Genomic DNA, 13,654 nt, shown 5'->3' with positions numbered 1-13,654 from the left:
GGGTTGGCGTTATCAGTACCGGCGAGACCATTATGGTGTTCTGTACGCGGCGTATTGGTTCGCAGTTGTTAGAGCGTTCTTCCTCCTTATCTTCCGGCCATAATTTCCACCTGGGAATCTCGAACAGGCATCTCTTCCATCGTGCTCCGAGGGAAATTGGGGGAAAATTGCGACCGGAAACGGATTAGCTCGTGACGCGTCGTTCTACGCTCGGATTAAACGTCCTCGGACCAAGGATCTCGAATCGACGATCACTATGGCGGTCACGTTCCGTTCCAGGGACACGTGGGTTACCAATGGCTCCGCGGGTAGCGAATTCATTCCGAAAACGCACGGTTACCGGCCGGAATTACAATACGAATGAATATGCCCGAAAGGACCTGGAAAACCGGGCTCCTCTCTCGGGGATCTGACCATAATGCTCCACCAGCTAGCATTGCTAAATCACCGACCGACCTCTGGCAAAGCTCCTGTTCGCCGGATTTAATTTTACTCGGCGCAAGACGCTTCTTCAATCATATTTTATCGGGTTGGCTGGCTTCCTCGCATTCCTTTAGGGGATTTTCCGTTCCGCTAAGGACGTCTCTTATGGCCTGTCGTTTGATGATCGATTTCAACTACTTAACCGTCCGTTCTCGGAGTGGAACAATAGACCGCCGCGCCGGACCGGTACACCGGGCCGCACAGTCCGATGGAGGGATGAATTTTGTGCAAAAATCAAAGAACTTTTGATAGAAATGAAGATTTTTTAAAAATTAAAGCTGAAATTGTATTGTACAGATAGATAGATAATCCGCAATAATCAATATTCAATTAAACAGCGGAATCCTTTTCCAAAGCTAACTGTGTTCTTATTTGATTTTTCACGGTTTTCTATTAAATATGGTCGGGTGCTTCTTTCTTTTGCACAGCAGTGTATATATGTATAATTAGTAGACTGCGAATGTTTATGCAATTTGCAATTTTTGTGGACGAATTTTTAGAAACTGAAATAAATTAAAAAATTAAAATTGTACTAAATTCTGTCGTTTTATTTATATATCGTAGCATTTTTTGAAAATTTTCGAAAGCCGTAATTGCATACAGATCCGCAGTCTAACAATAAGGCAATAATGGCCAAAGAATGCCTGGTGTTGTGGTATTGTTGTTGCAGCGCCGATTGGCAATTGTTTAACGCAAAGAGCGAGAAGGAAAGAATTTTCTGAATGAAAAGAAGTTTCACTTAAAAAATAATTTCATTTTTCTACAAACAACTCTTACATGACAAACAGCTCGTTTCTCATATTTCGCAACCAACAGAGAAGTTCGACTTCAAGTTTGATTAATCGAGTTAGAGCCGCCAGCGAAGCCTGTCGATCACGTTGCATTCCACGTTGCATACGTTCAATTCCATCGTGTTCCCAATGCGGGCGAACTGCACCACGCAAAATGTCCACGGATTCTCGGGCAACGCTCTCAAGTATCTACAATCTCGTTGTCGATTCCGTGAATCGACAACGACAGAACGCGGCAACGAGGGCCAATGAGTCTGGCCCTGCAGTCGTAAATTCAAAACACACCCACGCTGAGGTACTGGCCGTTTTAAATCGACCACGATCACTGCAACGCGGTGGGTCGTCGCCGATCATCGCGATCATTGGAAACAGCCGTGCTGCCACATCGAAACTCTTGTGGAAAATGCACCTTTGATCTTATTTACGAGACACCCGTATATTTTCCATTTAACGCCTCGACCTACCTGAAGTCTATCTTTAGGACGCGGTGCGATATTTTGTCGAAAAATGAACTTTCTCATATTGACGTGTACCGAAAGTTTGTATTGCTTCCTAAATATCCTCGAAGATAAAGAAATTAACCCCTTGCGGATTATCTATCTATCTGTACAATACAATTTCTACATCAAGATATTGTTTATCATTACATCTTGTAATTATGCTGGGTGCTTCTTACTTTTGCACAGTATTTTATATACGTTCTTTTAGGCACACACAACATTCGTACTCTTCACAATTGCCTAAAATATAAATTTCGCAGATAAATTCAACTGATTGGCAGCAAAGAATAATTATAATTAAGAAAAGAAGTTCATACTTCGTACTGAAAACCTGCTCTTAGTGTGGGGTTACAGATTTTCATGGGTTACAAGGAACTGAAGCCGATCCGGGTAAGGTTTTTGATCCCCGTAGCTAAAGGAAGACGAGGAAGAGATCGAACGACCAATTCCACGGGATTCGAAGTGGTGAAATCCGCATGCTCTCGCGAAGGACTAAGGAAGAGGACTGTTACAGCGAATGGCCAGTGAACGAACAGCATTCCCGCGGCTTATCGTGCAATTCCGCTGGAGAATTCGAGTCTAGCGTAGGGGCGGAACGATTTACGGCGTCGCTCTATCTGCGCAACGAGCAATTAGCGAGAGATGCGATCGCGGCTCGTTCCATCGATGCCACGGATCGACCTTGTCCGCCAATCGAGCCGCCAAAGCTTCTTCTCCCATCCGCGACGATTTTTCTCGACCAACCAGCGCTCTGGTACCGATTAATGGACCTGATCACCGATAACGCAACAAAGTTCAGACGCGATCGGCGAGATAGCACGCTGGAAAAATACCGAATCGAGGATGTCGACGCACGCGATTAACCTATTTGCATCTGTTGCGGATGTAGCCGATTCTGATCGAACACAGGGTCGGCTGCGCAACGCAACATCGATAATGATCGAAAGCAAACTCATTTATTGGCTGTCAAAATTAAACGATCGTAATTCCAGTCGATAGAGCTTGAGACAGTAGTGGCGTTTGAGACGATTATCGGAGGATGATGCAACTAGGCTTAACTTGGAGGGGAAAACCTCTACTTTTCACCCCTTCAGTTGTTTCAATCCGGAAAAAATTATTTCCATTGGGAAAAGGGCGAAAAGGCGAAGGTTCTCATTTTTGACACTTAAGTGAGGCAGATTCAAACGTCTCTCTGTAGGGTGAAAAAAATTTTTCTAGCTGCTCAAACCAGCCAGTATGGAAGGTTTGAAGTATCCTCTTTCAAACGAATCCAAGAAATTTGGGGTGCGATTTTTTCTTGTCGTTTTATAACGTTTCGAACGCGAAGGCTGCTCTTCTGAAAGCGAACTACGGCTTATGGGGTTCCGCGATGGGAATAATAGGCTCTCCGGCGTGGAATCGCGTCGGCATCTGCGATTGGACAACGACCGAGAGTGGAGGATGTCTCGCGGCGCGATAAAAATAGTTGACCCGCTTGAAAATGCACGCTACCGCGTCGAAAGCGTCCGCTCGGCGCGGCGCGATGCTCGACGCGGCGTGTCCCGGTGTCGCGATGATCCAATCCGTCGCGGCGACGACGCCGACGCCGCTTTTTCAACGCCAGACCTGTCCCGTCCTCTCGTCGGCATTGTGGGTGAGACCGCGTCATCCGCGAATGAATATTAATGGCACGCATCGGACATTTCGAGCAGACCGGCTCTCCTTGCGAGGAAACATTTTAATTAGAAAACAGCATCGCGATGCATTACAGAACAAAGGCTCCCACGCCGCGCCGCCCATCACGGAACTCGGCGATGTATTTGGTTCTTGCTTTATTCATTTCATTTCTTAGTTTTCAGTTGAGAACAAATATGAGTTCCGCAAATATAAATTACAACAAAACGAGGAACTGACCTTTGAAGTATATTTCAAACAAAACACTTAAAATAGTAGGAAGTTTGTTGGCAATAAAATTGAAAAATAATTCGGAGTGCAACGGTTTAGTCGATAAAATATTTTCCATTTTGCTCGATGATCTTCTGCCATCTTTCTGGCAGCTTCATAATTCATACAGAAAACTTATCCAAGTGCGATTTCAGGTTATCATCAGTAGCGAATGTTTTACCATTCAAAGAGTTTTGTAAATTTCGAGGTAAATGTTAATCTGATGGTGTAATGTCTGGGCTACATGGTGGATGTGACATCACTTCCCAACCAAGCTTCACGTGTTCCGCCATGATAACGCCAGGCGACACACATCTTTGGTAACCTGTACGGGTCGAAGACAATTCAATGAGTTCTTCCAGCGAGGAGATAGGGTACGAGAAAGGAGAAGGCCTCTGGAGAAGAGGTGGATCCGTTCATACAAGTTGGATTTCATTGAAAGAACTCGTTCCTCCCGGGCCAAATATGGCGTCTCCATTCATCTCGAGGCGGAACGACGATCGGCCGCGGAATACCTATTAGCGGGGAGTTAAACAACTGAACTAAAAGCGAGTGGTAGACGACGATCCTGCTCCACGACTTCCAATTAGCCGCGCGTCCACAGGCGAGAAAAATTTCGACGCTACCCGCATGTCTAACGAACGCGCTACGAACACCCAAGAGTACCAATCAATTCCTGCTTTCCCAAGAGAACAGTTAAACATTCTCTAACGAAACCATTGGTACATGTCTCTTGAATAGAGGATGAACTATCCTGAAAGTAATCGCCAAAAAAGAATCGTCAGAAAGAATCGCCTGGAGCAATGATCGAAAGGATCGCCTGGAGCAATGATCGAAAGGATCGACCCCCTGGAACGTATCTAGATCTTGCAACCGCCGGCTACTGAACCGTGTAGTATTTCAATGACGCGTCGATGCATGCTACGTAACAGGAGTCGAGTCCACCGCGAGGACCATCGACAATTCGCCTTGTCGATGTTTAATTAACCGAACGCGTTCGCATACCGGGGCGTGGACGCGTTCCGAGGCGACTCTTACCGTGTAGAGCCTCTAAGAAAACATCTTGTCCCTGTCATTCGCTACGAGCTGCCACTGCCATTTCCGAGACACTTCCACGAAGTCTGAACATGCCAGCCAACGCGGCGATCATGATACTCTCATACCTCTTGGCGAACAGGCCTTTCTGGAGTCTGACTGATTACTCAACACCAGGTTGAGATTCTGCGTCTGAGAGAGCCTATTAGCGATTGTGGGCTTGTGGACTTTATTAATTGGTCAAGGCGCTGCGGGAGCTAATCTCCAGCGATTCCAGGCTGCCAAGACCTGATATTTGTGTCTAGGACTCTCGAAGCTAATTCATACTGATTCTAGACTGCCTGGAACAAAGCTTTAAGGATTCTAGGTTCACAGAAGTCAATATTTAGGGACTCTCAGTCCCTAGAAACCAATATTTAGGGATTCTAGGTCCTTAGGAGCCAATACTTAGGGATTCTAGACCCCCAGAAGTCAATATTTCGGGCTTCTAGACCCCCAGAAATCAATATTTAGGGATTCTAGAACCCCAGAAGTCAATATTTAGGTATTCTAGACCCCAGAAGTCAATATTTAGGGCTTCTAGACCCCCAGAAATCAATATTTAGGGATTCTAGAACCCCAGAAGTCAATATTTAGGTATTCTAGATCCCCAGAAGTCAATATTTAGAAATTCTACATCCTCGAAGCCAATATTTAGGGATTCTAGACCCCCAGAAATCAATATTTAGGGATTCTAGAACCCCAGAAGTCAATATTTAGGTATTCTAGACCCCAGAAGTCAATATTAAGGGATTCTAGGTTTCCAGAATCCAATCTTCAGCGATCCTAGGCTTCTAGGGTTTACACTTCTCCCACAGATCACGCAAGCGCCACGATCCGAAATCCACAAGAGATCCAGGAGATTCCTCGGCATTCTCGCGCCGGTCCCAGGTCCCTCCGACTGATTTCCAGTTTCCAGGCAAGGATAGAATTCCGAGCGGCGGCGGTGGCGACTGGTTCGGCGAGGCACTTGCTCGTCGATCAACGCCCGCGATAAACGGGCGAACAATGGAAATGGAAAACCGTGGTACTAGTGAAAGACTACGGAACGGCAGGGAACGGATCGAGTCGCCGTGCACTTTGACATCGTTCGCTCGCGCTACCACCAATGAGATCATCCAGAAGTTCGCCTCAGCGTAGTCGCTTTGCTGACCGTTAACGCGTTCTCCGCGGAGAAGGTGCAACGCCTGCATGACATCATCTCGTATTCACGCCTTGCAGAACACACGGAACGAGCAGGCCCCGTCGACACTCCTTAGAAAGTCTTCGGGGATAAATAAATGCCTGGAAATTTATTTGTCCGTGCTCCTCTGGCAGCCGCTTGCGATAAATCTATCGCGGGACCGCGCGATCAAGACCCTGTATCAGCGAATAGATCTCCGGGGACAATGCTCGGCCTGGCGACGATTACCGCACTGACAAACCGTGCCACTTTGCCATTTTGAGTATACGCTAAGCAGACTTTTCTCTGATGTTTGTGACTGGTCCGGAACACGCTGTTCATTCAGGTTTTTCGCAGGTGTTCTTGACTGTTTCCTGATGAGGGGATTTTGAATATTAGTCCAGGAGTCGCAAAAGATTAGGTTGTTGTAGATCGTTGATGCTTAGGTCCTAGAAGCCTAGAATCACTGAACATTAGCTCCTGGAGCCTAGGAATCCCAGAAGCCTAGCGCCAGAATATTAGCCTAAGGTCCTCGGAGTCTAAAATCACTAGGAATTGGGTCCTACTAGTCCCAGAATCACTACAAATTGCCTTCTGGAGTCCTAGCCACAAAAATTAGCTTTGAATCACTGAAGATTAGGTTGTAGAATCCCAAGATCGTTGATCCCTAGGGCCTAGAAGCCTATAAGCCTAGAACCACTTAGACAAACTTATACCCGATCACTAATTAAATATTTTAAGATATACCCACAGTAACCAAGCACTCCCCAGGCACCTAGGTTAACTCTAATCCCTATCGAGCATCGTCAGAACCAGCCGAAGTCAGATCTCATCAGAGATCGTCGCAGGAATTTACTGGGACAGTTGTCTGGGAGATAGGTCGATTGGCAAAAGATGTTTCGAGCCAGCCAGTTGAAAGTGGCAGCCACTCAGGCTCCAGATGCGCATCCGACGACAGTGATTCTGTTTGTAGCGTGCATGTACCGATTAATCGGCGAACAGTCTACGGGAGACAGCCAGGCGTCGAACATCCGATGAATCATCGAAACCGACGACTCCGCTCCGACTTGTGCTCGCGTACTTGTAACTTTGTTCGACCCGGACCACCCACGGCAGAAAAAGAAAGAAGACTAGAATGGTAGGAGGAGATAGATATAGAGGAGATGATGCGGGTCAGATAGATCGTAAATGATCCACGGAATCGCGACCGACGATCGATTTATTACTCGGCGACGAACTGCCATTTCCGATTCCAGCCGGCTTTCGCGATTAATATTCTTGATCACCGACTCCCCCGTTCCAGGAACCGAGGAAAGTTATGTCTGCATAGCTGACGCGCGTATCCGGCGAGGTACTGCCTTTGACAGAGACTCAAAAATTTAACAATTATGCCAGCAGAAGCTTGGTTAACAAAAATACAATTGCAGGACCTGTAGCAAGGATCGGTCGAAGGGTTTAGAAAATTGTAAAATCGGGAAGCAAGACATTGAGGCAAATTTCAAGGATCAGAAAGGATCGTCCCTCGAGAGACAAGGACCTAAGGAGCAATGAGAAAAATGGAGGCCCTTGGATCTTCATAAGCTCGGGCATAAACTGCTTATTGTTAGTAAAAGGGCGGTACATTGAACGTCCCGGGGGTGGGTGTTTACGGGGGTTCGCCCTCGGTTTTAGCCTCCCCCGTAACAAAAAGAAGGCAATAGGCAAGGATCAAGATGGAGCAAGTAGGATCAGTAATGAAGTAGTGATACGCGAATCGGTTATCGATAAAATATGCCGCAGTAAAAAATTAAATTTTCAATATCGACCCACATAGAAAAGTGGTAAAATGCAACTCTTACAAGGGAAGGACCCTTGATAATTTTTTGTGAGATGATGGTATATGGATCTCTAATTATGTATGCAAAATATTAGGTGTAGTTACTCAATAGTTTTAAAGATATAAACAATTAAGTTTCATACCTGTCAATTACGCAACCAGCTCTTACACGGGTAATGGAACTTCGAAAACTTTAATCGTTTATATCTTTAAAACTATTGAGTAACTACACCTAATATTTTGCATACGTAATTAGGGATCCATATACCATCATCTCACAAAAAATTATCAAAATCGAAGTCGGACACTTGGGGTCCTTCCCTTGTTAGTATTCCCTCTACAATTCCGACCAATTGCAATTTTTGGATAAATTTCTTTTCACATCCTGTAGTAAACTAATTGCTGTAGCTTCTCAAAAAAATTCAAATCGTATAGTCCAATGTTTAAAAAGTTATCGGTTTCTCGGGAGCGTCCGAATATTAGTGGGAGTTGCTGTATTATTGATATATCGATAACAGTTGTATCGATAATCATATCGTTAAGCGAAGAGTTCATGGACCGTATAATTAATTCTTGATCAAAATTGCTCAATGAGGGAATCGAGAAAGATAGCGAATATACCGTTCCGAAGACACCGAAGTGGGACGCCGGTTGAGTCACGATTAAAAAATGTGTTTGCTTGTGGCATTTGAATGTGAAATGTTGTCCGACGCGCATTCTTTCATCTTCTAATTTCCAACATAAAGATCAAGAGACCGTCGTCCTCTCTCGTAACCGCGCAAATTAGGCCACATACGACTTCTAGTCTGTCGAGCACGTGTGTCAAGCTTGTAACAAGATGTCGAACACACTGGAAAGATCCACTCACGAAGACTAACAACTTATCGAAATTCGTTGAAAAGTCTGTCTCCGTGATGCGGCCGGATTCTCCTCGTTACACCTCGAGCACTTTCATCTGGCTTTGGCCGCCGGCCAATTTCTCCGACGACGGCAACTTTATTTTCGTTCCGCGAAAAATATTCGGAAAGTCTCCGGGAGTCGGAGGCGATTCTTCACTCTCGGCAGCGACCGTTCTTCCACCGAATAACCGGGTTCGAGAGGAAACAAACCGGGGAAAAATGGGCAAATATTTGCCAACGTGTTTCAAAGCTGCCGCTCGAGGAGATTTGTCACCGCTGTTTCATCAAGAACAAACGAGGTGGTTTAGAGAACCTTGATAAATTGCTTATCTCCGAGCTGATAAGGTTTGGAGTCAGCGGAAAAAGGGAAGACGCGAAGTGAATTATAAATTTGGCTTCCTCGGGAGATCTCGAGGCGATATGGAGCGAGCTTTAGGATGGGGTTCCTGGATTACAAAAATTGTGAGGATTAATTATTGCATGTAGGTTTTGCTCTGTAAATTCACCCTTTTGTACATCAAAAAATGAAATAATTGTCATAAAATTAGTACCACTGAATGTCAATTTATCAGTGGTGAAACTAACCAGGTGCAATAATAATATATGACAGAAAGGAATAGATACTGTTCGTGGCAGAAGTGGAATAAAAATAATTGTGGAAAATATCGACAGACCAAGCTATCAAAATTATTAAAGACAGGATGAAATATGTATTCAATTAATGCAGGAATTTTTATAGGCAAAAGAGGAATTAAAATCATTGGGAAATATCGACAGACAATTTCCAAGGCATCGAAATGATTAAAGAGTGGATAAAATATCTATTCAATTAATGCAGAGAATTTTTATAGGCAGAAATTATTAAAGAGAGAATGAAATATCTATCCAATTAATGCAGGGAATTTTTATAGACAGAAATTATTAAAGAAACACTGAAATATCTATCCAATTATAATAACTCGTTGTCAGTTAATTTTTCTAAATTTCCTATGAATGGAACGAACCGGCGCGAACCGCGAAAAATTGGCAGCGAACGTGTTAATTGGAGTTTACTTTGCTAACAGTGGTATCGTTCCGTGCAAACACGATAACGATCCTCTGAAACGAGAGAGCTTCTCGACGGACAATTAAGACCGCGCAATGGCGGTTAACAGGCAGCGCGATAAGATCGGCGATTAATAAGGGTCGGGAGAGTACAAACGGATCGCGCGCGTCCAACGATGGATATTGTGTTCTCGCTTGTAGTTCATTACCGTCTGTCCCGTGGCTCATTAACGCGATCCCTCGGGGCAGAAGTTGCAACAGCTGCAGGTACGTTTGTCGATTAAAGTGTCGCCCGGTGTCTGAGGAGATCGTCATTCATATCAATTAGCCCCGTGGGCGCGAATCCGTTCCTAGAACCGACGGCCAAGCATTATCGATGACGATCACCGCATCGGTTTATGGTCTTCCATGCCGAGCACCAACCCGAAGAATCGTGGCAGACAGCCTGGCAGCGAGGCGATCCCTTTCCCGGTACCACGGGGCCCCATAACGCCATTCGTATGGGGGTCACATGCTCGCCTTGCCCCCACCCAGCGCCTTTCACATTTTTCTACCTTTCCACGTACCCCTTGAACACTGTTCTTGGTGTCTGCATCTATGGTTGAACTTTTGACTTGGTTTGAAAATTTTTACTTGCTTGGATGAACATCTTTAAAGACCTCTTAAAAAGACGATAACTTTTTCAATATTGGACTTGTTGTATTTTGACAGGACAAGTTGTATTTTGCAACTTGTTTATGTGGCCTTGTATGAAAAATTTAGAGAACACGTTTCGTAGATTTGTATGGATTACACATATTCGGAAAGTTTCATCGAAATCGGTCGAGGTTGCAATGAGCTGCGGACGTTTAAACATGGAAAAAATTGCAGTTTTTTCAACTGCAATGAATCTAAGGATTCAATTCGCTTTCAATGTCTGTCGTTTTTTCCCGCATCGAACGATTTCGATGAAACTTCCACAATGCATAGAGTTGACACATAAATAAGTTGTGAAATGCAACTTTTAGTATTTTCTATATAATTCCGACCAATTGCGATTTTTGAAGAAATTTCTTTTCGCAACATGTAGTCAGAGTTGTGCTAATTCGATTACATTGTAATTTAATTACGAAGTATTTTATAATCGTACTCCAATTGCAATTACGAATCACATTGTAATTTAATTGAATGACGATCTGAATTATAAATTACAATATGACTGTATTACAATGTAATTCAATTACTTTGTAATTATAATTCCTAGAGTAATTCAATTCTAATTCTGCGCAACTCTGCATGTAGTACACTGATTGCTCCAACTTCTCGAAAAAGTTCACATCGTGTAGTCCAACATTTAAAAAGTTATCGTTGCTTTTGAGAGCGTTAAAAATTAAATAAAATATATAAAAAATCTACAAACGTATACAAATGAATGAAATAAAACTTTTTGAAAATAAATGGGCGATAAGGGCGTCGTTCGTCACTGTCCGTGGCGATGCAAATGGGTCGATCAGTCACGTCACGGTCGTAAATACTGATTTTTGGCGAGGCTTTGATACAGTGGCCGTTTACGCGGCCCGAGAGCAGTAAAACGGAATCGAGCAGGCTTGCCGGTCTATTTGCCGTTCGTATCGCGTCGCATTACGTGTTAATTATTTGAACGAGGCTGTGGCAACGACCACGTCGAAGGGGCATAAAGTGTCCGCTGAAATTTACAGTGGCGTAAAACCGGGCTTATCTGTCGCGGTGGCACCGGTGCCCCGCCAGTTAAAAATTCCGGTTCGACCGAGCGAGAATGCAAGAGTATTCGAGCGAGCGGTTACAAATTGGTCGGCGCAACGAGTCCACGAAGGTGTAAACCTTCCGAGGCGGGGATTCCACGCGAAAAAGGGCGAAGGGAAATATATTTTAAGCGCCCTTAAATGCAGCTTACGCCGCGAGGGCCGGCTAAGGGACGCTTTACCGATGCCGGTGCATCTCCTGTTATTAAACACCGGCCCCCCCGGTCCGAGGACCACCCAAAATTCCTAGCGGTGGTCCGCTTAGAGTACCTGGCGCACCGGCATTTACATTATGCTGATCTGGGTCACCAAATCGTCGTCTAATACATCTCCCCCTCGCACAAGTCCTTTCCTTCTTAATATCTCCAAGTGAATTTTATTTATAGCCATCTTGAAGCTGGAAGAATCCCCTTTTTTCTCGTGTAAAATAATCGTCAGCCATCGTAAGAATATTCGAGAATTTTCACAATTTTTTGCTACTGTGAGAGCCACTTAAAATGTTTAAGATTACGTTGGGCCGTCGCATGTTCATCTTTGAACTCTCACAAATTCATGATGTAAAGAGTAAATTTTTATGTCGACGCAGATTAATATGTAGATAAATATTTTCCTCGGAAGTTTGTTCACCTGAAAAATGGGGTTTGAACTGGCATAAATGAAGACGGTTCATGCATCATTCAGCGGCGTGAATCAGCCGTGACAATTTCAGGAATCGTGCAGGATAAATCATCGGGTACGCGATACGCGACGAACCGTGTTCCTATCGTTAGACAGCGAGCATAACCGATTAATCATCGCGGAGGAATGAGAAACGGCTTTCGTTCTGTCGGGAGACGCGTGTGTGGTCTAGTTTACAATGGTACGGCGTCGTTATCGTCCGTTTAGAGCCGCGAAATCCTTGAGAGCGTGTTGGACCAGTTAATAGAATATACTGACATACGAAGCGCGTGTCGACGACCCTGTCTCGCATTTTTATCGCGAAATTTTCATAAGCTACGGAGGTTCCGTGCTCGACCGGTGACCCCTCTGATAAAAGAGAGTCGTAAAAGCTTCGCTGTACGCTTCTCCGAAATTGATTCCTCTCTCTCTCCTCTCTTCTGGCTACAAAGAAACCGAGCATCGGACGGTTTTCCCGCTGGCGTTTATCGTCTACTATTGAATTTAATTATTCTCGTACTGCGACCGGTATCTAATCGCGGGCTGACTCGATAATTCCCATATTTACCCATCCGTGTACATAACAACGCCACGACCGCCGCTGAACTGTGATACATATGTAACAGAGATGAGAGAGCACGGTCCTCGATCTCTTTCACCTAAAGATTCGTCAATTTCTGGCCGTCCAAGTCCGTAATAAAATTTGCGAATATATATCAAGGGGTGATTTTTCACTATTAATATGGATCCATGACAAAAAATATATTTCCATTGGGAATAAATTGCTCTACTTCCACCTAAAGATTCATATATTTCTGCCCATCTAGGTCCTGCAATAAAATTTTCGAATAAAAATCAAGGGACGATTTCACCCATGTAATATGGAACCATGACAAAAAATATATTTTCATTGCGAATAAATTGCTCTACTTTCACGTAAAGATTCATATATTTTTGCTCATCTAGGACCTGCAATAAAATTTTGCGACTAAAAATCAAGGGATGATTTCATCCCCTGATATGGAACTACGCAATCCCCCCAAAAATATATTTTCATTGCGAATACATTTAGCTACTTACGCCAAAAGTATAAATTTCTGCACACCTAAGTAAAATTTAGCAAATGAAAATCAAGGGATGATTTTATCCTCCGATATGGAACCACGCAATCCCCCCCAAAATATATTTCTATTAGGAATAAATTTCTCTACTTGCATCGCGAAACTATAAATTTCTGCAGCCCCAGATCCCGCAATTTTCGAATAAAAATCAAGGGACGCTTTCATCCCCTAATATGGATCCACGAAAAGAAAATATATTTCCACAGCGAATAAATTGCTCTACTTGCGCCGAAAGTATAAATTTCTGCTCACCTAGTTTCCGCACTAAAATTTTGCGAATAAAAATGAAGGGATGATTTCATCCCCTGATATGGAACCACGCAATCCCCCCAAAAATATATTTCTATTACGAATAAATTTCTCTGCTTGCGCCGAAAGTATAAATTTCTGCAGCAATTTTCGAATAAAAATCAAGGGACGCTTT

General features: G+C 44.0%; 1 protein-coding gene across 1 annotated transcript in view; it reads left to right on the top strand.

The window, feature by feature from the left end:
* Window positions 1-13,654, top strand: part of LOC143216774 (uncharacterized) — a 101,820-nt gene that overhangs the window by 33,075 nt on the left and 55,091 nt on the right. The window lies entirely within an intron of this gene.

The sequence above is a fragment of the Lasioglossum baleicum genome, chromosome 16, assembly GCF_051020765.1.
Source record: "Lasioglossum baleicum chromosome 16, iyLasBale1, whole genome shotgun sequence".
Classification (NCBI taxonomy): Eukaryota; Metazoa; Arthropoda; class Insecta; order Hymenoptera; family Halictidae; genus Lasioglossum; species Lasioglossum baleicum.
This window is presented reverse-complemented; position numbering and strand designations above follow the sequence as displayed.